The sequence below is a fragment of the Callospermophilus lateralis genome, unplaced genomic scaffold, assembly GCF_048772815.1.
Source record: "Callospermophilus lateralis isolate mCalLat2 unplaced genomic scaffold, mCalLat2.hap1 Scaffold_52, whole genome shotgun sequence".
Taxonomy (NCBI): Eukaryota; Metazoa; Chordata; class Mammalia; order Rodentia; family Sciuridae; genus Callospermophilus; species Callospermophilus lateralis.
Window position 1 is genome coordinate 5888022 of NW_027514454.1, and position 25110 is coordinate 5913131.

General features: G+C 50.1%; 1 pseudogene; it reads right to left on the bottom strand.

Moving 5' to 3' along the window:
- Positions 1 to 624: 624 nt before the first annotated feature.
- The window catches only part of LOC143390231 (protein-tyrosine kinase 2-beta-like), a 49621-nt pseudogene continuing 25135 nt past the window's right edge, over positions 625 to 25110 (bottom strand).

Genomic DNA, 25110 nt, shown 5'->3' on the forward strand with positions numbered 1-25110 from the left:
GTGATAACAACAGTGTCCTGTGCCAGAATTCCCAATCAATTTGTTCTTGGACTGTGTCCCAGATTCCCCATCAGGAGGGAACCCAGCTGTCAGTCCAGACCAAACTCACATTAAATAAATTTGAATATACACTGTACAAGAAATCCATCCCATCCCCCATCTTACAAGCCTCCTGACCCACCCCCCCCAAAAAAAAGCAATTCCCTGGCCCCTCTGTGCATCGGGGGATCCCCGAGGGCTGAAGAGGAAGGAGAAGAAATAGCTTGGCTCCCATATGGGCCCGCCATGTTCATGAATAAACCGTTTTGGCTGCTAGGGACACTACTGTGACCCCAATGAGGCTCCAGCACCCAGGTTGGGGTGGGAGGGGTAGTTGGTGACGACAGTGACCTCAGAACCATGTGTGTCACACCCACCCTGCGTCCATATCCAGAGTCCCCTCTATCCAGCTGCAGCCTGAACAGCACAGTCTGGGGTGGGGCGGGGAGGGGATCATGCAAAGTGGTGAGGGAAGGACCCCTCACCCCGGGCCTTCCCTGAGAAGACCATGTGACCAAAGGCAAGATAGGAGAGGTGCATGATGGGTGGGGGTGGAAGACGCAGGCGGGTGGCCCCGACGCTAGGTTACTCTGCAGGCAGGTGGGCCAGATTGGCAGGACTTTGGTCCACGGCATTCAGCAGGTTCTTGGAGTCCACGGCCAGGGTGTGGGAGGCCGTTAGCATCTCTCCTTTGCACTCCTCACTCAGGGAGGTCAGGGCATTCTGCTGTGCCAGCCACATTTTGTTGATAAGGTCTGCCAGGTCCTTGATGAGCAGCTTCTGGGTCCCCTCAATCTGTAGGGAAAGCACACAGAGAGGCAAGGTGCTTGGCCATGGGGAAGGGTATTGGCTGAGGTAGTCAGAAGTCCCTGGGGACAAGGTGGGTCTGGGTCTGGCTGAATCCAGCCCCCCATAGAGATTGGAGTGGGCATCCCAACCCCTAGCCAATCGTGTGAGCATGGCCTGACCCCACCCCATATGCCATCCAGTCGCAACAACCCTTCACACCGCCAGCATTCAGGTGAACGGTCAGGGTCCACGCCCTTGTGCCATTTTGTAACTGTCTACCATCAAATCAAGAGATCTGGGATTTGTTTTTAACCACCACATGCCCAGAGCCTAGCACACTGAGCACATGAAACATAAGAGATGTTTGTTGAATGAGCGAGTGAGTACATGGTCATCCCTAGGATATAGAGCTATCACATCACACCTGACCTCTCCTCGGGAAATTTGCCCTAAAGCTGTCTAGGTCCCTGGTGGCCATCTCAGCCCTTTGATGGTACCTGCCTAGATGGGGTGCCTCTGTGGGCTACTGCTGCCACCCAGAGGCAGGTTGAGAAATGTCCCAAGTGTCCCTGCTCTGTCTTGCCTTGAGTAGGCAGATGGTTAGGGTGGTGATGGGATGGGCCACATGCCACATGGATCATGTGGCAGATGGCTGACCGTGAGAGGGAGAGGATCCCAGGGCTCCATAGAAGGTCCACATTTGGTTTCTAGATGGACAATCGACAAATGTCCAGTAGCCCTGGATCAGCTTCTTACAGCTGCAGTAACAAGTGATCACAAACCTAGCAGCTCCGAGCAGCACAGGTCATTCCTTTACAGTTCTGCAGGTCAGACTTCTGAGCAGGCCCAATGAGGCTAACACCAGGGTGCGGACTGGACTGCGTTCCTTCTAGAGGTGGGCAGGGTGTTCCCTGTCTTTCCCTGTGTTGAAGCTGCACCTTCCAGCAGCAGTGTCCCTCTGACTTTGGTTTCTGTCATCAGAGCCCTTCTCTGACCTTCCTCCCACTGCCCATTAATAAGGACACAGGCCCACTTGGGTAATCCACATAATCTCCCCCTCTGAAAAGCCTCACACTGATCACATCCCCCAAACCCCTTTACCTTGTAAGATAATGCGTTCACAGGTCCCAGGGATCAGGCTAGGTCCCTGGTGGCCATCACAGGGCTGTGTCAGCAGAACATCGGGATTCCCAGGGCTTCATTGACAGGATTTCAATGAGACATTCACCTTGACCGTGGTCCAGTGAGTAGATAAAGGATAAAGGGTGGGGAGAGGAGGCAGGCATGCCCTCTTGCACATCTACATTCATGGCAATCTGAGACCTGATAGGAAATTCACCCCAGAAGCTGGCCAGGCTCCTGGGGGCCTCTCGGCCCTCTGATGGTGGCTGCCTAGATATGCTGTGCAGTCTCCTGATGGACAGAAATGGGACTGCCCAAGTGGCTCAGGGACCTCTGCTAGAAATGCAATTAATAACAGGTGGAGGTATGGGGAGACGGGACAGATTCAACACCATCTAGGATAGGACACCTACCTCTGTCCTCGAAGATGATGGCAAGGAGGGCAAGAGATCATCCACACTCCAATGAGCTCCCTCAGGGTCAGCCCCACGTGGGGCTGGAAGGAGGAAGGCGCAGGGCAGCTGTTACTGCCTGCTGTTTTCTTTTCCAGAAAGCCCTGTTTGCTTTGGCCAGAGCACTTCTTGGGGGTTCCAGCAACCAACTTCCCTTTGACCGTGGGTGGAGAAACCAACCCCTTCTTCAGGGGTGACAGCCCCACCTCCTTGGGTCCCTTCTGCCTGGGCTCTCACCTTCACCACCACCACGTAGCCCTCAGGGGGCAGCTGGCAGAGCTCCTTCTTGAGATCCAGCACTGCTCGCACCAGCTCCATGACATTGAGGTACACTAGGTCAGAGGTGTGGTCCAGGTTGGCTGTGGACTGGATGGACTAAAGACAAGAAGCAGCGGGGGCTTTGGGGACCTGGTAGGACCCTGCTACCACTGCTGTTCTTTTGTGGATAGGCAACTCAGCCAACAGCCCACCAGGAAGGACTCTTCTGTGGAGAAATAGTGACCTTTCCTGGGCCTGTATCCCTCCCTTCTGCCTCCAGGACAATGGCTGTCCAGCCAGGGAGCCTAATCACATTCTGGTGATGGCCTCACCAGACCCATGGAACCATCACCTAGCCTTGGGGTCCAAGTTGGTCAGTGTCCATCAGGTCATTCTAATGGGCAGCCGATATGAAGAACCACTGTTCTAGAGCAAAGAATACCAGTGGCCACCCAGGCTACTGGAAGGATGGGGTGGGGGGGTGCCAAAAGCTTAAGGGTGGCTCAAAAGAGAGAGGGGCCACTTGTCCTCCCCCAGGGCTGCACATATGAGCTTTCCTCTGGGTCAGGCAGTGGGGACAGGAGCCTGGCTCTACCCCTGCTTCTACATGAACCAACTGAGGTAGCCTGAGGCAAGGTGCTTGTCTTTAAAGACCATAGTATTCAGTCCTGGGAATCCCCACTCCAATTCATATCCAGCCTTGGGGGAACCAACACCTATCTGTGCCTCCAGTCGTGGTGGCTTCTGTGGGGGCCCTGTGAACTCTGCTGCAATGGGAAGGACAGTGAGTGAGTAAGTGGGTAGAGGGTCTCAGCAGCTGGCCTTTGCCTTCATACCCACTGATGATCAAGCAAAGCCCCCTCCTCCATTATTAGGAGACTCCGGGGGTATTAGGCCCCAATCCCAGGAAGATGGCAGGGGAAGAGCATGCTGGCCTCTGTGGTTTTCTATAGAAAGAAAAAAAATCAAAGTCACAGCAGAGATGGGGTGACCTCATGGGAGTTCCAGCTCTGGCATGCTTCTTCCTTGATGGACACAGGCCTGAGGGATAGCAACACTCTGGCCTTGGCCACCCATGAAAAAGAAGCCTCACTCTCTACAGTCAATGGGGGTCCATGGAGCCCCCACCCTGGTGTATCAGCTGCTCATGGGTAGATTTGTGAGGATGCTATAATGATTTTCCTTGAGCATTTGGGGCTCAAGTAAATGAAATACCAGCAGAGCCTTGCTATTCATGCCCACTCTGATGAACAAAGACACACACAGGCTCTGCGCAGCTGCTGGAAGGGAAAGCACAGGATGGAAATCAGAACACCTGGTTCTGCTCACACCTCCGCCACCAAAGAGCCCTGCCACCCAAGACAGCACATCTGTATTCCCCCGGTCTCAATTTTCATCTGCAGAATAAGAGGGTTAGCTCTGAAATCACCTGGAACCAGAGAGCCTAGGCTCACCCCTGAGCCGTGCTAATTAGCAGCTGGGTGACACTGGCAAGTTATCAACCAGCCGGTGTCTCAGTTGCATCCTTTGTAAAATGGAGACATACTGCCTGTCTCTGAGTTGCTACAATACAAATGAGTTAATACTTGTGACTTGGGCTGGTGCCTGGCTTGTGTTAAGTTCTTTGTGTCTATTGTCCTTGCTCTTCTTATTATTATCATCAGCGCCTCCCCCTCCTTTCCCTGACTCCAGCACAAGCTTCTGGAGAGATTTTCTAGGCTTGGTGTTGTTCATTCCTTGGGCTTGGAGAAGTTGGAGGTGGGTGGAAATACTTAACCTTCCTCCACCAGAGTGAGGAGTGGAAAGGCGAGAATCACCATCTCTGCCAAATAAAGGCAGGCAGGAGATGGACCGAGAAGAGGACCGAGGAGGTGGTCAGAGCAGGGAGCAGCTCTCCACTCTAAGCTGACCCCTTTTGCACATGCCACATTAAAAACAAGGCAAATAGATGGTTCTTAACATTGAAGACATACTCTGCTGCCCCCTGCACAGACAATAAACGAAGATGGGGTACCACAGAGACCCAGGTGGGGACTCCCCAAGGAAGGGCAGGAACACTCACTGTAGCCGGCTTCCTTCTCTGGTGTCTACAAGGAAAGAAGGGAAGAGAACAGTCACTTCTACAGCTCTGGGGACCACCAGCTGTCCCCCCCTCCCTCACCCTGCTCCATAGTGTGATTGGAGACTATGACCATAGGGTGGGAGGGTCCCAAGATGGGCAGCCCCAAGGAGGAGACAGGCAGGCCCAGGGACTGGTGATTCCTGGTGCAACAAGGCCTTTCCAGGCTGTGGCTCTAAAAAGAGGCCTCTCCAGGTGACTTACCAATGGGGACTTATCGTTCATGTAAACCATAGGGTCCTGCAGGGGAGACCAAAGGTAAAAACTTAGGGTTCTGGAACTGAACACCAGAATGCACGCATGCGTTTGTCCTAGTGGGAGGCAAAGAGGGCATGGGGAGAGCAGGGAAACCTCTCCCGGGCTCCACGCAGGCTCACAAAGGACTTCTCCTGCCTCAGCCACTGGGAATCTTCCAGCATCTGCTTCTGCTGCTTGTCCAGGATCTGCCGCATCTTGATCTTCTCAGCCTCCCTCAGCTGCTTGGCCTCTTCTCTGCTGCCTGGTCAGATGAAGTCCTCCTCCTGGGAGGACAGAAGAGAGAAAGGAGAGATGCAATGAGCCCCATCCCAGGCTTGGAGGAGGGACGGTCCCCAGAAGAGCCTCAGGGGAGCCACAAGCCTCGGCCTTGCAGCCACTTTTTTCTAGCTTGTTCTTAGCCTGGCAGCCCTATATGCAGACAGTTATTATCAGGTGTTGGCCTCACACATGGCCCTGGTGGCAGCAGGAATGACGAACCCCAGCACACACTGCTAAACATGCACTGTACTCAAGCTGCGACGTGAACTGTCAATGACATTTTAACATTATATTTTCTCGGTTGGCATTGGTGATGTTGCCGTCATTTAATAGATTTAGAAATGCAAAGCCAGCCTCTGGAAGCCCTTTGGGTTTTTTTTTCTCCATCTAAGTGCCATGTGGCAGTCCTGGAAGCTTCATGGGACACAGGTGCCGCCTCCAGCTCTCTGGCATGTAGTCCCACTCAGCTTTATTAAGGTAGCCGCCAGGGTTATCTAACCAAAGGCCAGAAGTACAGGAGCTACGAGTCAAGATGAAGAATGAAATTTAAAGAAGCAAAGCTCTGCAGATCTCAAGGCAAGTGCTTCCTCTCCCCAGCTTTATTAACCTCACACTGTTTTCACTCACCTGTGGGACTGTGGACCTACAGACCGAGCTGCTGAATGGAAAGCGCGGGTGTATATCTATTTTCCCTCCTTCTTTTTATGGTTCAATTGTGTAATTATCTGTTTAGTCCCTCCAACTACTCTGCTTTTCCCCTGCTGTAGAGTGATCTGCTTAGCGTCTGGGATGGAGGGAGAGTGCCAGGGGCATCCTTTGGAGTACTCCCCAGGGAGCCTTTGCCAGTGACAGGACTCAGCCATGACAAGGAAGCCAACAGGCACTCCAGCTCCTGCTATAGTCTGAACGTGGTCCTCAGAGTGCATGTGTTGGATGTTTAATCTCATGCACAACAGCATGGGAGGTGGGGACTTTAAGAGACCACTAGGCCACGAGGGCTCTGCCTTCATGAATGGGTCAGTGCCACCAACACAGGGGTGGGCTAGTTAGCACAAGAGGGGAGACTGACAGAATCACGAGTTAGGCCTCCTTTCCTCATTTTCCCATACTGTTTTTGTCACATGGGTGATGATTCTGCCAAGCTATGACACAGCAAGAGAACCCTTACCAGCTGTGGCCCTTGGTGCTAGACTTCCTAGCCTCCAGAACTGTAAAAGATCGATCTCTGATCATCATACATCACCCAGTCTCCAGTGTCCTGTTACAGCACCACAAAATGAACTAAAACAGTTCCTTTCCTTCAAAGTGTCCAGTGCACACACAATTATGTAAATAAAATTCTAGAAAAACTCTATATACTTTTAGAAAGCTTCAATCCCTGCCAAGCCTCTCAAAATAGTTTTCCTAGTACACCCTATAAAATAAACTTGAATATTACAGTATAGTCTAAAAACAGCTGTATTGAGACAGTTTACCTAGAGTTCATTTAGCTTCAGTTACCAATCTTGATTTCTAATAATACCTTCCCTACAAGTTAGCTTTTTTGCTAAAATATTCCTTATTCAATGATCTATTCAGTACGTACTCATTAAGCAATACTATGAAGCAGGCATAGTACTGGGTGCTGGGAGAACAGTAATTTTAAAATAGGAGATGTTCCTTTTCTCATGGGGATCAGTAAACAATAGTTAGGCCAGTGTTGGGGCCAGACAATCAATCCTTTATTTCAAGGAAATTTCCTTTTAGGATGCAAACCAGCCTCTGGCCTCCACCCTCTAAGTACCTGCAGCCCACCCACTGGGACAAACATGTCTCCAGACATTTCCAAGAGTCCCCGCAGAAGCAAAACACCTCAGCTGAGGATCACTGAGCTAGACCTTTTTAAAAGAAAACAGATTTCAGAATGCAAGTGTATTTTACAACCCGAGATTGCTGAATATATGATCTACTTCACAGAGACAGAGTGCTATGGTTTGGGCATTGTTTGCCCCCCAGAGGTTCATGTTCTGGATGAAGGCTGGGTTCCATGTGGCAGTGCCAAGGTGTTGGAACCTCCAAAAGAAATGGGGCCAGGTGGGACATAACTAGGCTGCAGGGGTGCCACTCTTACAAATGGTTTAATGCTCTCTCATGGGAGTGGGCCATGTGTGGAAGGAGTGCATTAATTCTTGAGAGAGGGAACTGCTATGAAAAATGTATCCCTCTTGGGATCTTGTTTTCTGTATTGCCATGTGATCTCTCCTTCCTATATGTGCTCCCACCGTGATGCCATCCATCAGACTGTGATGTAGCCAGAAGGCTTTCACCAGAGCTAAGCACAGGTCAGTGTTTTATTCTTGGATCTCTGAAATGATGAGCTAAACAAACCCCTCTTCTCTATAAAGTATCCAGCCTCGGGCATTTGTTATAGCCACACAAGAAGGAATAAGTACTCATTAAGCAATTGAAGCTTAGATCTGATACTCCACAATGAACAAATTTTGAAGCCACAAATATCTTTCGTTAAGTGTCAATACCTGTAAACACAATGGTATGGCTGCCCCATACCATTTTATACTATTGACAAATAGTGATAAAAAGGAACTAAGTGCCTGAGGTTCTATATACAGAGATAAGAATATCTAGGTGTAAAAAAAAATACACAGACTGAGAAAGATTCAATGCAGAAAATATCAGTTACTGGAGTCCAGAAAATACTGTATAATTTTACAAATACCACCACTTTCATGTTTTGTGTGTTCCAAGCTTAATCTTAGCAAATCTTTAACGAACCAATATTAGAAGACTCAAAAGAATGAGTCTTTCAATTTCGTAGTAAGACCAAAGGAAAAAAAATGAGAGACTTTACAACCTTGAATCTCTAGGCTGGTTTTTCTGAAATACACACTAGGTATTCTTCCCAGGTCATGGACAGTTAACACTCCCTTTGTCTTTTAAAATGATGTTCATGAGCCAAGACACCTGCCAGCCTCCTTCCCACCCCCCCCCGCCATATATAACCTACCTTGCTCAAACACCACACCACTTGCCCCTGCCTCTTCCATCCCTACATTCCAGTTTTTTCCACTCCAAATTTTCTCCATCCTTCAGGGCCCCACTGAAAGCCAGCAGCAGGCAGGAGTCACTCTCCCCTCTGAATACCCTTTATGCAGCCCCCACAACTTTCTGGCTCACATTACCCATGAACCTGCACTTGACCTGCTCCTTCTGACTGACAGTAAGCTCCTTGAAAGCAAAACCACGTGTTCCTCCTTCAGCATCCTGGACAGCACCCTCGAGTGCATAGGCCCACTGTGGCCTGTGGAACTTCAGTACTGACTTGTGAAGACTCCGGAAAGGAGATGCTGCCATCCTGACTCTGAGGCATCCCACAGGCACCCAGATGAGCCAGGCCATGGGGCCAGTCAGGAGGAAAATTGTTGTTACCATCTCTGAGCATTGCTTTAATGTTTCCAATTGCCTTGCAGGGAACCTCTCAGCGCTTTGCCTGGGGGAGAATTTTCTCAGTGTTTCTGATCTATATTTTTAATCTTTTTGTTTGGTTAAAGAAGTGCTCATTATTTTCTTGCAGGCAAATTTTTTTTCTTAGCAATTACTTCTAAACCTCTGACACAAAAGGTTTTTTTTTCCTGTGGCACAGTCTGTCTTTATGGAACGGAACAAAATCCTCCCAGTGGAGCAGGGCTTAGACAAAGGCCATGCAGCCCTTCACGTATACAAAACAGCTTCTTTTTAAAAGCACAATTTTTAAAGTAAAGCTCACTAAAACTTAATTAACTATGGATAAAGAGTCCAGGGAAGAAGGGTAGAGAAACTGCATACTGCCTAAATTATAGTACGTGCTTAGAACCATAGTTTTATTATTGTTAAGCATATGAAAAGACAGAAATTGTTTAAATTAATGTGAGAGAGAAAAACAAGGTAGGTTGGGGAAAATTTATTTTACAACAGATCTTGCAGCCTGGAATTTGAAGCTACCATGGGCATTCAAATTTTTACTAAATAAAGAATAACAGTACAGATATATGTCAACATACTTGCCCAAAATTTCCAAATCTCTTATGATAAACACATATTCCGTTGCCTCCAAATTTTTAGAGACATATATGTTGAGCCTGAAATATCAGACATATATACAAGTTAGAGCTCAAATACTGAGTTTAGCCTGTTTTGTAACCCAGTTTGATAAAATATGTCAAGATTTCATGGCAACAAATGGCAAGAGGTCATTGCATTAAAGGAGATGATTGATGGCAAGTGAGCATCTTCTTTCAAGCAAAGATGGTTTTGCTACATAAGATCTGACAATCAACAGATATTCCACAAAGCACTCAGTGTCTCACAGTCACTGATGACATAGCGTTCACTGAGGAGGTGGCTTAGCCCCCTCTCTAGCAGTTCATGAGCCTGTAACCACAATACCCCCTAAGCTCCTTCCCACCCAGCAAAACCTTTACAAAAGCAGCAGCAGTAGAAGCAGCTGCCAGGAAGCCTTTTTTTTCCTCTGATGGAGGAGAGATTTAGCAATCAGGCAGGAATGCAGAGTGGGGCAGAACCTCCAGGGTCTTTTATTCTCCAGCACCACCAGGCCTGGTTGCACTCCACCCACCAGCCTCCAAACTACTGCACTGCACCCTGCCTCTGGGGCTCAGAAAAGGAAGAGAATTTTACATCATTTGCCACAGCACCAGTGTGGACAAGGGGAGTTCCAGCTGGTATCCAGCAGGTGTCCCTAGGAGCAAAGCCTAACTTCATCCCAACTCTAATATATTTGCAAAGGAAAGAGTCACAGAACACCTCGATGACTTGACTGGTACACAGAAGCATGGAGGGCACCCCCTGAGACTGAGGATGTGGGGTTCCTGGTATCCCAGGCCACCTCCCTCCAGCAGCCTCCTCAGTCCGGGCTAGGACTCAGCATGCAGTACCCTCTTACCCACATGGTGTGGCGCTTGAAGACATTGTGCCGATTGAGAGTTAGGGTATGCAGCAAATTAATGGGAGATGGGTACTCCACAGGGATGGTGAGCATAGGGCAGCTGGCACACAGACCCTCAGGGACATATTCAGGAGAAGCAAAGAATCACAAGGCACAGAACAAGGCAAGGGGGTGAACAATCAGCTGCTACAAACAGGAGCACAAAGAAGTGATACAAGAGCATCATGAGGGACACAGACTTGCTCTCTCAGAGTTGCTGAAGAATGTGTTGTGGCATTTCCATGGCCCTGTTGGAGACACCTGGTGGAGCATCATGGCCTCTCATCTGCTTAACACTCCCCCAGTGGTATTCTGCACACACAGGGTCCATGCAGGCTGCTATTGAGACCATGACTCCTTTCTTGGGCCATTTTCCAAACAGTTATGTTTCATAGTCATGTTACAAATTGGCAGATATGATTAGTCCATGGGTAAGTAAATTCTCACACACATAGTTGTCCTTCCAAATTCAAGGGGGATTCATTCCAGGACACCCTGTAGATACCCCAAATCTGCAGATACCCCAGTTCCTTGAGCAAACTGGCATGGTATTTGCATGTAATGTACATATATCTCCCAGTATGCTTTAAATCATCTCTAGATTTCTCTGCCATTTAATGTACTGTAAGTGCTACACTAATAGCTGGCATACAATAATTTTAGGGGAATGGCAAGAAAAAAGTCTGTACATATCCAGTACAGATGAGATTTTTTTTTCCTATGTTAATATTTTTGATTCCTGGTTGGCTGAATCCATAGATACAGAACACATTAATACGGAGAGCCAACTGTGTGTGTATGTGTGTATGTGTGTATGTGTAATTTTCAATAATTATATATAGGTATATATAAAATTTAAATAACATCACTATTTTAAATATGTTTAGTTTTTAAGGACATTGCTTCCACCTTCTGAATCAAAGCATCTTATTTTCACATAAAGGATTTATCTGGGTCTGAAGATGTGGCTCAAGTGGTGGCACGCTTCCCTGGCATGCATGCGGCCAGGGTTCGATCCTCAGCACCACATGCAAAGATGTTGTGTCCGCTGAAAACTATAAATATTAAAAAAATCTCTCTCTCTCTCTCTCTCTCTCTCTCTCTCTCTCTCTCTCTCTCTCCCCCTCTCTCTCTCTCTTTAAAAACAGGATTTATCTGTTGGTTCTTGGTTGGGCTTACTTTCAGGCATGGGGCATTTCCTTGGGAGGAGATTCCCAAACCTGGGTCACAGCCCCCTGTAAGGAGCATCAGTAAACTGACATTATTGCTAATGGTTGAGATATGCCAGTTCTGAACGGCAACTCTGATGGGGGGATGAAAGAGAAGGACAGAGAGGAAGCCTGGCTCCCTCTTACCCAGACACAAGAGAAGGACTCAGGACAGGGGCGTTCTGAGTCAGGGACCTACAGCCTTGGTGAGATCCATGGTTGGTGGTGAAAGAGGTGGAGAAGGCTCAGATGGAACCCTTCTCCCTTCACTGGCTACCCAGATCCTGGTTAGGACCTCTGCAGGGAGCCTCAGGGATCCACTCTGTTCTCTGGAGACAACATCCAACCCCAGTTCCTTGGGATTACTTCTCAGAGGCTCTGCTCAGGGTAGGAGGCCAGGAAAGTCTTGGACATGGGGAGGGAGCTACAAGCAGCTACTCAAAGCGGCAGACACTGCAGACAGACAGACTAGGCTGCAAGAAGTTCTGCTTAGCTGAGGACAGTCTGGCAGGACTGAGTTGCTATTCTTTTGATGTGAGTTCAAACACACATCAAAGAGCCAAAGAAACAAAGAAGAGTCAACCCAGCTATCTTCATCATCTGAGCAGATGTCTGCTTCTCCTTAATGGCACAGGAATGGAATTTCAAGAAACACCTGACAAGGGATGTGCCTGGCCATTCCAAGCCCCCTGGTTACACATTTACCTGGAACTGTAGCTTGGGAGTGAGCAGGTTGGTTTGTGGAGGGGGTCTATACTTGGGCTGGCTAGGCTGGAAAAGAGGATATAGAGTAGTGTCAGTTGCATCTCTCCCATTAATGAATGGATGGGCCCACTAAGGGGAGCATCGGGTTGAATGTAGCTCAGCCTTATTCACAATGAAGGAGCAATAGTGGACAAGGTTATCATTAAAATAATTTTGCATCCACTTCTGAGCACCAATTACATGCTGAGAGATGGGAAGGTGCAGGGGCTGGCCTCTGCCACCTGGGCTATGGTTAATTGGGGGTTTAATGACCTCTGTATGTGCAGCCTCCCTGTATGTGGGAGTGCCTGACAAAACAGCCATGGATAGCCACATTCAGAGCAGGAGGTCACTGAGGGCTCAGGGACTCACAGAAACTTCATGGAGATAAAAGTTGCATTGGGCCCTAGGGAAAGGGCAGCACATGCCTGGCAGGGGGAACAATGAGAAAAGACCTTGGTCCACATTATGCATTATTATAGACTGAATGTTTGTGTTCCCCTCAGTTCATATGTTGAAGTCCTGTCCCCCAGTGTGATGGTTTAGGAGGCAGAGATTTGGGGAGGTGATTAGTGTTCAATGACTTCATGAGGATAGGGCCCCATAAAGGGATTAGTGCCCTTATAAGAAGAGGAAGAAAGACCAGAGGTTTCTCTCTCTTTCCACCAGGTGAGGACACATTAGAAAGGTGGCTATCTGAAAGCTAGGAAGGGGCCCTCACCAGATATCAAAGTTGCTAGAGCCTGGCCTTGGACTTCCAGCCTCCAGAAGAGACATAAGTTAATGATTTAAGCCACTCATTCTGTAGGATTTTTTTAGGGCAGCTCTAGCTGAAAAATACAACCATGGTCTCTGGACCCCTTCCCCACCTTATGGTGGAACAGCTAGGCTCTAGCTCCTGAGCCCAAGGCTGTCATGGAGAGCATGGACAGAGAATGGTCTTTTGGGACCCAGGATACTCTCCATCCATGTATCCTCAGGGAGAGCTAACTTAGCCCTAGGAAACTCTCAGAAGAAAAGTGCCCAGGTTCCCAAGGGAAAGTTCTGAGAAATGACTTTTCCACAAGGTGTCTGCTGTCTCAGATGACACCTGCCAGGGCATGAAAATGACAAGGGGTGATTGATAAGTAGCTGAGTTGCAGAACTGAGAGAGGATTGTAGGAAAGCATTCTGCTTCCATTGAGCAGGCAGTGGGTCCCACAGGCACTGGCTCTGTCGTGGCTCATGGGACTAATAGCAAGGCCAGGGGTGGCTTACCTTGGGTGGGGGTTCCTGGGAGGCAATGGGCTCCAGTATTTTAGGTGAGCATTCCTTTCTTGCTCTATGGCAATGTCCTCCTCCATCTGATAAATGTCACTGCCAATGAAGCAGGTCAGACAGGGTGAGAGGGTCAAAGCGAGTCACTCCTCTCTACGACATTGAAACTAGGAGAGGCCTGGACAAGGGCCTTGATCCCATTTTCATTTATGTTTTTTCTGAAGAGTGACCTGGGGGACCCCTCTGAAACAGGCTGGGGTATGGATCCTGAGGGCACCCTGCACCAAGTTGGGAGGACCACAGGGATGGGTCCAAGGTGGGAGGAGGTCCCTGGAGAGCCAGACTTAGCCCAACCGGGCAGCAGAAGCCTGCTATATCCCCAGCTCCCCACACTTCATGCTTTTCTGTGCCTGCTATTGGTGCCAACCCTGTTTAGATTTCTAGTGTCCCAGTCAACTTCATGATGAAGGCCTGGGTTTGACTTGTCATTAAACAATTAACCATCTGGTTTCTGATGTGAGCAAATGGGCTGTGGATTCATCTCCCCCAACCCTCACCTGTTAGCCATTCTAGTGCCCTTCACCTTTCTGCCCCAATTCAGTGCTTCTCAACCTGGGCATCACAGACCCCAGAGGCCTCTGGAATAACTGCAGAGGCTCCATCAATCCACACTTTCAAATGGGCATGAGTGTTATGTACTTTTGTTTTTATTTTATTTTTCTTTAAAGAGAGAGAGAGAGAGAGCGAGAAAATTATATATATATATATATATTTAGTTTTTGGCAGACACAAAATCTTTGTTTGTATGTGGTGCTGAGGGTTGAACCCAGGCCGCACGCATGCCAGGTGAGCGCGCTACCTCTTGAGCCACATCCCCAGCCCCAGAGTGTTATGTACTTTTGAATACTGCCTGGTACTGTGTTTTCAAACACAATATATTTTGCCAATCAAAGGATTCTAAAATTACAATTACAAATTCTCCAAATTTGACCTTTAAAACAGCCCTTCCTACCCCTACAAGATTGGGAAACAATAATCAAAACCTTTCTTTCCCCTAAAGAAGGGACTGTGAACTCAGGGAGGAGGCTGGGGTCCTTTGGGTCTTTGAGTATCCTTCCATTGCATCAGAGAAGCCTGCTTTAAACTGCATCATGGGGTGGGGTGGCTGACCCATTGCCTCCGAAAGAGACACCTCTCATCTTAGGCACCCCATCATGCTCCCCTGGATCTCCAGATCCCATAATGGATTAAGACCACACCCTCCTCACTCAGAACTTCTGCTCTCTCAAAGTACAGCTTTCAATACATTTCTCCTAGAACTCCCTGGCTTCTTCAATCTTCCTTGTGAAGGACAATGCAGATGAATTAATCAGGAGAGCCAATGAAGAAGAAAAATAATTTTTATTTTGAGACAAGTCTTGCTAAGTTGCTTAGAGTCTCACTAATTTCTGAGGCAGTCCTTGAACCTGCAATCCTCCTGCCTCAGTCTCCCAAGTCACAGGGATTACAGGCATGCAATACCACACCCAGACAGAGAGGATTACAGGTGTGCAATACCACACCCATCCAGAGAAGCTTTTTAAGCTAGAAGTTTTGCAGACTATGTTGGGGACCCTGCCCCACAAATAAATGCAGGGTCATCCCTGCTGCCTCCTGCCTGGGCATTCCCAGCCTCCTCCTTGGTGGCCTTCAACCAGCCAGTTTGTAGGGGTAATTTTCTTGCCCTCACTAAAATTTGCCAATATGTTTATATGATATCAATGAGTAGTATTAACAACATGTTAATGTTGTTAAAGGTCAACTAAGCAAGAGATCTCCTAAAACAGAGGTCAGCAAACCATGGTCAAAGGCCACATGTGGTCTCCCACTTATTTTTCAATGACTTCAAATTAAAAATGGTCATCGCAATTTTTAATAATTGAAAAAAATAAAAATAAAATGATATTGTATGCCACATAAAAATTATGGTATTGAAATTCTTATTGAACCCAGTTACCCACATTCATTCACTACTGTCTATGACTGTTTTTAAGCTGTGGAGGCAGAGATGAGAAGACTGGACAGAAGCCCCAAAGATTCACTATCTGGTCCTTTACAGAGAAGGTCAGCTGACTTCCTTACTAAAGTATGCCTAATGAAGGGGACCACCCTTAGGAGCACTGATGGCAGGCATTCCACCAAGCAAACTGGGGACTCCTGGACCTCTGAAATGGAAACACCCTTTACCTGTGACCTTCCAGTACCAGGGGAACAAGTGTCTTGGCACTGAGAAAGATAAGGCTTCAGACTCCTAACCCCACTCTGGAGACAGGTGTTTTCTAGCCAAACTCTGAAGACCATAGGTGTCTGGGCCATTTTTTTTTTTTTGGTACCAGGGATTGAACCCAAGGGGTGCTTAACCAATGAGCAACATCCCCAGACCTTTTTTATATTTTATTTTGAAATGGAGTCTCACCTAAGTTGCTTAGAGCCTCGCTAAGTTACTGAGTCTGGCTTTGAATTTGTATTCCTCCTGCCTCAGTCTCCCAAGCTGCTGGGATAGAGGTGTGTGCCACCATGTCTGGCTGCACCGGACATTTTTTTATTCCAATAGAGAAAATACCTTCTAGGCACAGCATGAGCAAGGCACAGGGCTGGGTTGGAGATGCCCTGATGAGCAAGCCCTCCCCAGGCTCACCTTGTCTCTGAACTAGTATCTGACAGTGAACCTGGCCTCAGCCTTTCAGCCCCTGACAGAGCTGCTTCTGTACCGAGTGTCCGATGCACATCATGCCTCTGCCAAGGACCAACTCATTCTGTGTGGTCACGTGGCTCAGAGATGATCAGAAGGGAGGTCTGGGTACATGTCCTGGCCCTTCTGTCACTGCCTTGGGCAAGTCACTGACTTTGAACCTGAACTCTTCCATTCAGCAGACGGGAATGGGGCCACCTGCTGCATAGGCCTGAGGAGCCCCTGAGTTCACTGACTTAGCTGTAAACCTCTCAGTGCCACCGGCAGCAGCTTGCCTCTGGGGCAACCCAGCCAATGCCCCCCTCTCCAGCTCCCCAGCCCATGCTCACCTGAGGCTGCACACGAGCTCCGTGAAGTGGGTCCAGACACTGGGGTCATAGTCCCAGCAGCAAGTCATGAGGGTGTAAAGAACAGGTGGACAGAGGTCAGGCTTGGGCAGCCAGTCCCCTTTCTCCAGCATCCCAATGACATCCTTGCTTTCCAGCCATAAGAAAGGCTGCTTCCCAAAGCTTAGGATCTCCCACATGCACATAGCTGAGGGCAGAGGGGAAAGGTCAGGCACCCTGCTGGGAAGTGGGCACCCCGGGGACACTATGGCCATTAGCACTTGGCCCCAGCAGGGAGTGTCTGTGTTATTTTGCAACTCCCTCTATGGCCAATGGGGTCTTACCCACCATGGTGGTCCACTCAAGGGACCAATGACCTACATCTGTGGTACATGAACCAGGGCTTCCCCTTCCTGACTCTCTCAACATGGAGCTGGCTGGATTCTGTAGGTTCAGGAGGTGGCCCACGTTGGAAACACCAGATCCTTCTTGGGAAGGTTAGGAGCTACAATAATAGGGCAGGCACCACCTCTTGCAGCCTGTATGATCATGGGCAAGCCCCTTAATGGTCTGAGCCTCAGTTTCCTTATTTGTAAAATGGGGGTAACAATGATGAGGTTTATAGTCAGCTGTGGGAGAACTGGCAGGTAACCTGAAGTGCTGCGTTTGGTGAGGTTGCCCATTCACACCCAGCTAGGCACTCTCCACTCCCTGCTTCTCCTTTCATGAAAAACCTGAGTTTTGTGTTTGAAGCTCCCCTCCAAGGCATCCCCATATTTGTCCTCAGAGCTGGTTGGTGGGGTCCATGCTTATCAGAGCCTTTTACAGGAGAATGAACCCAGATTTTCTTGGCCAGTCCTTGGCTCATGTCACCTATGACTCTACCACCGCCTCCCCACCTCTGGGACTTCTCAGTGGCCACAGTGAAATGGGGTATTTGGGTTCAGGGATCATACTCCTCTTGGTCAACCCACACAGAAAATTTGAGCCCATTTCCACACTCTCCTGAATTGCCTCATACCAAACATCCAGATGTCACTGGCTGTCGTGAAGCGGCAGAAGTTAATGGATTTGGGGGACATCCATTTGATTGGGAGAGGAGTCACAGAGGCTTGAGGTGGGCAAAGAGGTTTACAGGCATTATTAAGGGAAGAAAGATCTAGAAATTTCCAGAAAAACAACCTACTGTTCAGAAGCCCATGGTCTGGGCTCCCCAGTTGTAGGCTCCTGAGATTTTGGTTTCAGAGACAAAGCAGAGGCTGGAAGTTCCCTCATCCTTGTAATAGGTGTCATCCTCAATGTATCAAGAAAAGCCAAAGTTCCCCAGCTTCACACACTCTGGGGAGGCCACCAAGATGTTCCAGACGGTGATATCCCTAGAGAAGGATGTGGATACCAGGGTGAGGCACTGCCTAGGACCCTGGGGCAGGTGGGAGAGCTGAAGGAAGGTTCCAAGCAGGTGAGTGAAGGAAGAGGTTGTATACAGTTAGCTTCCTGCGAGCTGAGCTCCAGCCTCCTAGAGGAGCTACTGGTACTGATGGCCTTGGTCCTAGCATGGCTCCCCACCCCAAACCAGTGGGCATGTTGGCTTCTCGCAAGCAGCTCTGCTCCAAAAAGTCTGCTTCTGTTTTTAAAATGCTGACATGAAAGCATGCAGGCTTAAGTTCCCCAAGGGGCCCGACCCATCATTCCACTACCTTAGCCTACAGCCACTGACAGGGTTTACCTGACGTTCATGCTAGGACATGAGCTTCACAAGGACAAGGTTTGTCTGTTTTGGTGACAACTTTGTCCCAGAATCTAGGACAGTGCCTGGCACCCAGGAGGAGCTCCATAATACTCACTGAATGAATGGATGCTTCCTGTGTGGCTTTGCATGGGGTCAGGCACAAGGCCATACAAGCCACGTCAGTGGTGGGGAAGCACCTGGTAAGTGCCCAGGTAGTCTCCTGGGGCTATGTTCCCATGGCAGTAGCCTCCTCTTAGGGAATGGGAACAAGGCCAGGTGGGGAAGAGACAGCTCCACAGCCCCAGGGGCTGGGGAATGAGGGTGGTGCTGGGCCTCAACCTCAGGATCTCCAGGTGCTCTGTTAGCTCAGATCCTCTTCCTGGACCAATGGCAGCTAAGTGGGCAGGCTAAAGGAGGTGAAGCTCTGAGAGGGTGGGAGGAGGTTTCCTGGCATTGCAGGGGAGGGGCAGAAGGTCTCAGCTACAGTCAGACGCTAAGCTTTGGTGTTGCTCTGGAGCTACTTCTATTGACAGTTCTCTGAGGCCCACACAACTGTTTTGGCTTTTTAGTGAGAAAACACTTTGTAGAGGTGCTCAAGTGCTCTAAGCTGCTTGGTGCAGGCCCAGGCAGGGACTCCAGCTCCTCCCTGTGGGACTCTGGCCCTGATCCTCAGTTTCCTCTGGGGTCAGAGATGGGCTTGGCTTTCCTGCTCTCTCTGTGTACCCACCTGTGCACACAGCTGATGCTCTCCAGGTAGGCCATGGCTTTGCATATCTGCAGCACATATAGGGCCCCGCCCAGGTGTGCCTACCTGCCTCGCTCATGAACTTCTCCTTCTTGTCCAGGGTGCAGTCGTTCTTGCAGGTCTTGACAGCCACATTGATTTTATCCCATTTCTGCAACAAGAGGGTTTAGGGAAGCTTGGTCCAGCCTAGTCCTCAAAGGAAACCATTCCCGCCTTTGCCTCAGCAGGTCCTTCCCACGGACTTTGCCAACTGCTGAGGAGCAAGGCGACCTGGCCTCTGCAGGACACACCACCCCTTCCTTTCTTCCATTTCTCTCCCCTTTCCCCTTCTCTTCCTCTTCTTCCCCTTTCTTCTGGACCATGCTGGGTTAGACCCAGAATGAGGTTTGTAGATCAAAGAGCTCAAGCTCAGCTGTTCAGACCAAGATGCTGAGATGAGGGGCCGCGTGATCTGCTCTGGTTAGCAGGTGACCCCAGGCCTTCATGAAATGCAGGCTGGCTGGCCCTGTTCTCTCTAAACTTGGCTTCAAACTATGCTTCCTTCCTTCCCTGCCCACACCTTGGCGCTGCCCTCCCCAGGCTTGCTGAGCATGGGCACAAAGGTGAAGCCTGTCCACCTAGAGGTGCCCCGGATGAACTTCCACTTGGCTGGGTCCACCCTCCTGCCCTCCGTGTATTCTCCTACCAAAGCCTCACCCCTAGACAGGTGGACAAAGAGTTAGGAAGAGTCTGGGACTCACGTGATTTGTGTGGACCCCTTCATAGACCTCCCCAAAGAAGCCTTCTCCTAGAATACGGTTGAGAACCACATCCTCGAAGGCAATGCCATACTGTGGACCTGCACAGATGGAGAACACAGCCTCTGGGCACACAGACTAGCTGGCATCCCCTGGTGCCCCAGAACATCATAACACCTGAGCCAAAAGGCACAGGCTGGGCTGGGAAAGGGGATCTAGAATGTTCCACTGCCTCAGATCCATGAAGGAGCCATCACCTCGTTTCCTGGGTCCCAGGTCCATGTTCTTAGAACCCCCATATCCCACAGACACACAAAAGCACACAATCCATCAGGGGAGGACCTCAGCTTTCAACCCACAGGATCCCAGGTTGGCTGCTTCCTGAGCACACTTGGGGCAGGAGGAAGGGAGGGCAGGAAGCTCCACAGTGGTGTCCCAGGAATCCTCATCATGTCACTTCCCACACCCCTGACTGGTCACCTTGGCGGGGTCCAGGACCTACCTCCCGGCCGGCTCAAGGTCTCGTCGGGAATCTCTGCATAGATGTCTGACTCTGGAATGACAGGAGGATGCCCATCACATGGGTGAGATGTCTCATCAGGCAAGGAACCTGGGTTTGGCTCCCACCTGGAGCCCAGCACAGCCAGAGGTCAGGGTGCTGAAGGGCGGGAAGCTGGGCAAGACTGTGGCTCCTGTCCCAGACTTTGGGGCAGCCACTGAGCCTGGGGTGTCTTGGCTCAAGTCTCTGTTTTGTTATCTAGGGCAAATCCATCTCCTTCAAACATACCTACCACCCATTTAAAACCATTATGAACTGGGTGTTTGTGTCTCAAAGCCCTAACTCAAAATTTGATGGTTTTAGGATATGCAGCTTGGAGGGGCAATTAGATGAGGTCAGGGAGTGGAGCCCCCATTACAAGATTAGTGTCCTTATAAGAGGAGGGATGGCCACCAGAGTTCCTTCTGTCTGCACCACAGGAGCACACAGTGATAAGGCAGTCACATGAATCTGCTGGTTCCTTGACCCTGGACTTGCCAGCCTCTGGAACTGTGATAAATCAATGTCTATCTGTAGTCATGTGGTCTGTGGATTTTGTTTGGAGCCACCTCTCGTTACGACAAACTCAGTATGTGTACAGACTACTCAATATATGCTTGCTATTACAACAGGCGATATTTTAAAGCCAGCGCTGAGAAGGGATAGGAAAGGTTGTTTTCAGTAACTTGGAGGGAATGGTCAGAAGAGCAGGCAGAGGGACCAAACATGGGGAGGTGGGCACAAGCCGTGGGCAGGGTGGGCACAGGCTGTGGGCAGGGTGGGCAGGCTTACCTATGCTGCAGCTTTCTGAGAGGTGGGACCACCTCGCCTCTAGGTTTCTGCAGGAGGTGAGAGGGCAGGAGGCAGATGAACCCAGAGCTTGCAAAGCTCCCCCAGAGCTTTGATCCCCCTCACCCACCGCCTGACAGCAGAAGTAGCCCACCTGGCTGCAACAAGCTGGGGCATGGCCTGGGCCTGGGATGGGGCTCAGCAGCAATCCTCCCAGGATGTCACCAGGGGGCTGCATGGAGGGCAACACACTGTGGGAAAGGCCAGGGTCTAGAGTTCTCTCAAAAATGAGGGGGTGGGGGCACCCTGATTGTTTATCCTCCTCCCAGCACACACTGGCTGAGCTCAGGGCCCTTCCAAATCCCCTCTGTTCTCACAGGGTGGGGATCTGGGGCAGGCTGTTCCGCATCTCACCATCTGGAGAGAGAGGACAGGAGGGAAGATTGGAGCCAGGGACACAGAGTCTGGGATGGATGGAGGGCCTGTCACTGCTCCACAAGGAGACCCCTCCCCACCTTCTGTCCCCTCTCATCATCAGGGTGGAAGCTATGTAGGCCTTGGAAATGAATCAGAATCCTCCTTGTAGGCTTCCTCCTGTGATCCATCTCAGACCTATTTGCTGACCCTGGTCCCAAAATGAGGAAGGTCCACCCATGTCCTGGCAATTGCTCTGATCTCCCTGGTACTACAAATACAGCACTTCCAGAAGCTGACCTTTATGAAGCTCTGACTAGCAGGACCAGAGGTGGCTGTCCAGGACCAGGGCCTGTAGCTGGTGACCCAGGATGGCCCCACAGGAAGCACCTGCAGGGCTCCTTGAGTGCCTCCTCACACGCCTGAAGAATGCATTTGTTCAAGGACCAATGGCTCCACGCCCCCATGCCTCCACATCACCCTGCAGGCTTGGCTCAGCGTGCAGCTGTCCTCTGTGCCTTTTAGAGAAACTTACCTTTCTTGAGATGTATGATGAGAGAGCATTTATGTTTCCCCTGAAGCTGGCAATAACCATCTTAGAGGTCAGCCATGTTCTCAGCCTCTGCCAGAGATGAGGTTTTGATGGACAAAGACTGCAGAGAAAAAGCCAGCCAAAGGTGAGACCTCAAGCCTTGGCTACACTGTACCCTCTAGTGCTGCTTGAGAGGCTGCAGGACCTTCATCTCTAACCCTGCTGCAGGACCGCCAACCTCAACCCACACTTTCTCCCATCTCTGCTGGCCTTCCCTGTTGCCACTAGTGGGCGTGCTTGTGCTCCCTCCTACTGACCACCTTGAGTTCTGGGAAGACTAGTGAGAAAGCAGGATGCCTTGTACCACGTGGGGTGCTCCCTATGTAAAGCAGAAACTGAAAAATGGAAAACAGAGTGGAGCAGGGACAGACTGGTGAGAGCAGAGATAGATGCTCTGCAGTTGGAGGTCTCTGATTCTTCCACCATGAAATCCCCCCATCCCTGGTATCTTGACCTATAAGTCATTTTCACTTGGTCAATATTAGACCATACTTCTTTCCTGACATTAAAATAAAAATACAAACCATCATCCCAGCACCTTGTTAGGGCATGGGTGCAGTTTTCTTAACAAGATCCTCAAAGCCACTGAAGCCCTGGCTTCCTGCTTGTCACAGTCATGTCGACCCAAGGGCATCCTAACCCAAAGTGATACCCCTAAAGAGACTCCAGGTGTCCAGAGAGGCTTACCTTGGGTGCGCCTTCAATACCCAGCTGCAGGACAGCCTGGCCCTCCTCCAGCGGGAGGCACCTGATGGACCTGATCTTCTTGACCTCAGCCAGGCAAGTGGGCTGTGGAGAAGAAGGGGGCCTTAAGAGCATCCCATTGCTGGGATCAGGCAATACAGATGGGTCAGGAGTGGGAGGGAGGAGCGACTGGGAGTCTCTCTGCAGATGAAGGGAGAAAGTCTGGAAGGATCATCAAGTCCAAGCCCCTCACCTTACAGAAGAGAAAATGGGGTGTGGAGAAAGGCAGGACTTGCCCAAGGTTATACGTCAAGGTGGCAGTGGAATCAGAACTGGACCCGGAACTGCCTCCCTTTGCCACTTACAGAGCTACTCTTCTCTCTGTACCAGAAGAATGTCAAGCATGTCCTTTTCTCTCTCTCTGCACCTATGTCTGCAATAAGGAGCCATCTGCCCAAGCTGCCATCCCCAAACACTGTCCACAGAGCTCACACCAAGGGTGTGGCTCTCTGCTCTCAGGAATGGGGGATGATGAATGATTGGGTAGACAGAGAAGGAGTCAGAAATCTAAGACCTTGAGCCAGGGGCTGGCGTGGCCTCAGTGCTCTCTACCTTTGCATTTTGACTTGTCAGCTGGCGGATGCCTTTGGGGCCAATGACCAGGTCCACTGTAATGTTCCACCCTTGCTGGAATAGAGGAGAGAGAGGACTGTTATCTCTGTTCTGTCACCTGGTGTGTTGACACTCTAAGAAAGGCTCATTAAGCTAGACAGGGACCACTGTCTCTACAGCTCACCCCTCTGGATAACTGCCCACCTGCCCACCTCCCACAGCTGGAGGCCAACATTCAGCTCCCTGCTTGGCACATGGATTAACATGAGTTCCGCCATAGGCAGGTAATAGCAAGGCCCTGCTGTCTGAACACTGTTCCTGGCCCCAAATGGCTCCCTGGCCCCCTAGCCTGCCAGGCCCAAAACCCAGGCCCAGAGAGAATAAGGAGGGTGGTCATTACAACAAGTTCACAGCGATAGGTCTCCTGATCGATGTTGGCAAAGCCTGCCAGGGTATTCAAAAACTTCATGACACACTCCTCCTCCTGGTGTGAGGCATACTGCTGGAAGGTCTGCTAGATCATCTTCCAGAACTGCTTAGGCTGGGGAGAGGTTGGCAGTGATGAGCCAGGCCCTGCCCCTCGTGGCACCTGTTCTTCCACTAGGTCTCACTGGGAGGATGCCCATGCTGGAATATGCCCCCAGGGCTCCTGCCGTGAAAGCAACACTGACCTGTTCCTCAAAACACACTCAGTGGTCTCAGGCAGGGCCCACCCTAACCCTGAGCGGGAGGCAGGAAAGTCGGCCTCCCAGGGCTCAGGCTGCTTCTTGGGAGGCTGGAGCCAAGTGCAGCCCATCCTGATTCTCCACCACAGAAGTGGCCCACTGGGGGCATTTGGCTGTCCAATGTCCTGGCTCAAGACAGCACAGATGCCCCAGCTTCTTTGAGGATCCCCAGCCCAATCCTTGTAGTTCTAGCCCAGGGGATCTGCACAAAGAAGGGTTTTCTGGGCCCCTCACACTTTGATTTTCTCACCTTTAAATTCTGCTGCATCTGCTTTGAGAAAAACAGGTCGAGTCCCACTTCCTTTCTGAAAACAGGGAAATAGAAGCAGCATTTGACTCTCCTTCTCTCCAGCTCAGAACTTCTGGCTAGTCGGGAGGAGGTACCAGGGTTTGGGGACAAAGAGAAAGGCCCTGACTATCCCGCTCTGATCCAGGGCTGAGTGGGAAAGGAGGCTCTGGAGGGAAGGAAAGGAGGCAGGTCAGGAGGCAGCCCTGCACTTACTCCAAGAGCTGGAAGTTGCACTTCTTGTCAAAGGCGTTGTGGGGCATGTCCTTGAAGAACTGCCTGGAGAGAAAGGAGTTATGGAGGAGAGACTCGGTAACTAGAGAAGAAGGCCATAAGGGCCGTAAAATAAAATAAAATAAAATAAAATAAAATAAAATGGCACTCATGCCCAGGAGTTGGCCTGGAGGCCCTTCCCCTGCCAGAGGTGGGATTTGCGGAGAGGGAGCAAGGTGGCAGGGGGTTAAAATTGGATCTTCAGAAAACAGTGAGGACTAGGAAATCCCCAAGACTTTGTTCCCAGAATGGCAACATCCTCGTGCTCTGGGAGACCCAGCTCCTGGGCTGTGGGCTCTGAGGCTGAGGAAGAAGATGGCGGCCAAGCCCAGGAGGCCAGGAACACCACCTGAACCTTCAGGTCCTGGGTTACTGGGCACTTTCTTTTTTGCCTATTTGCTATCTCTGAAATGTGTGCATATGTTTGTGTGTTCACCTAAACAATTA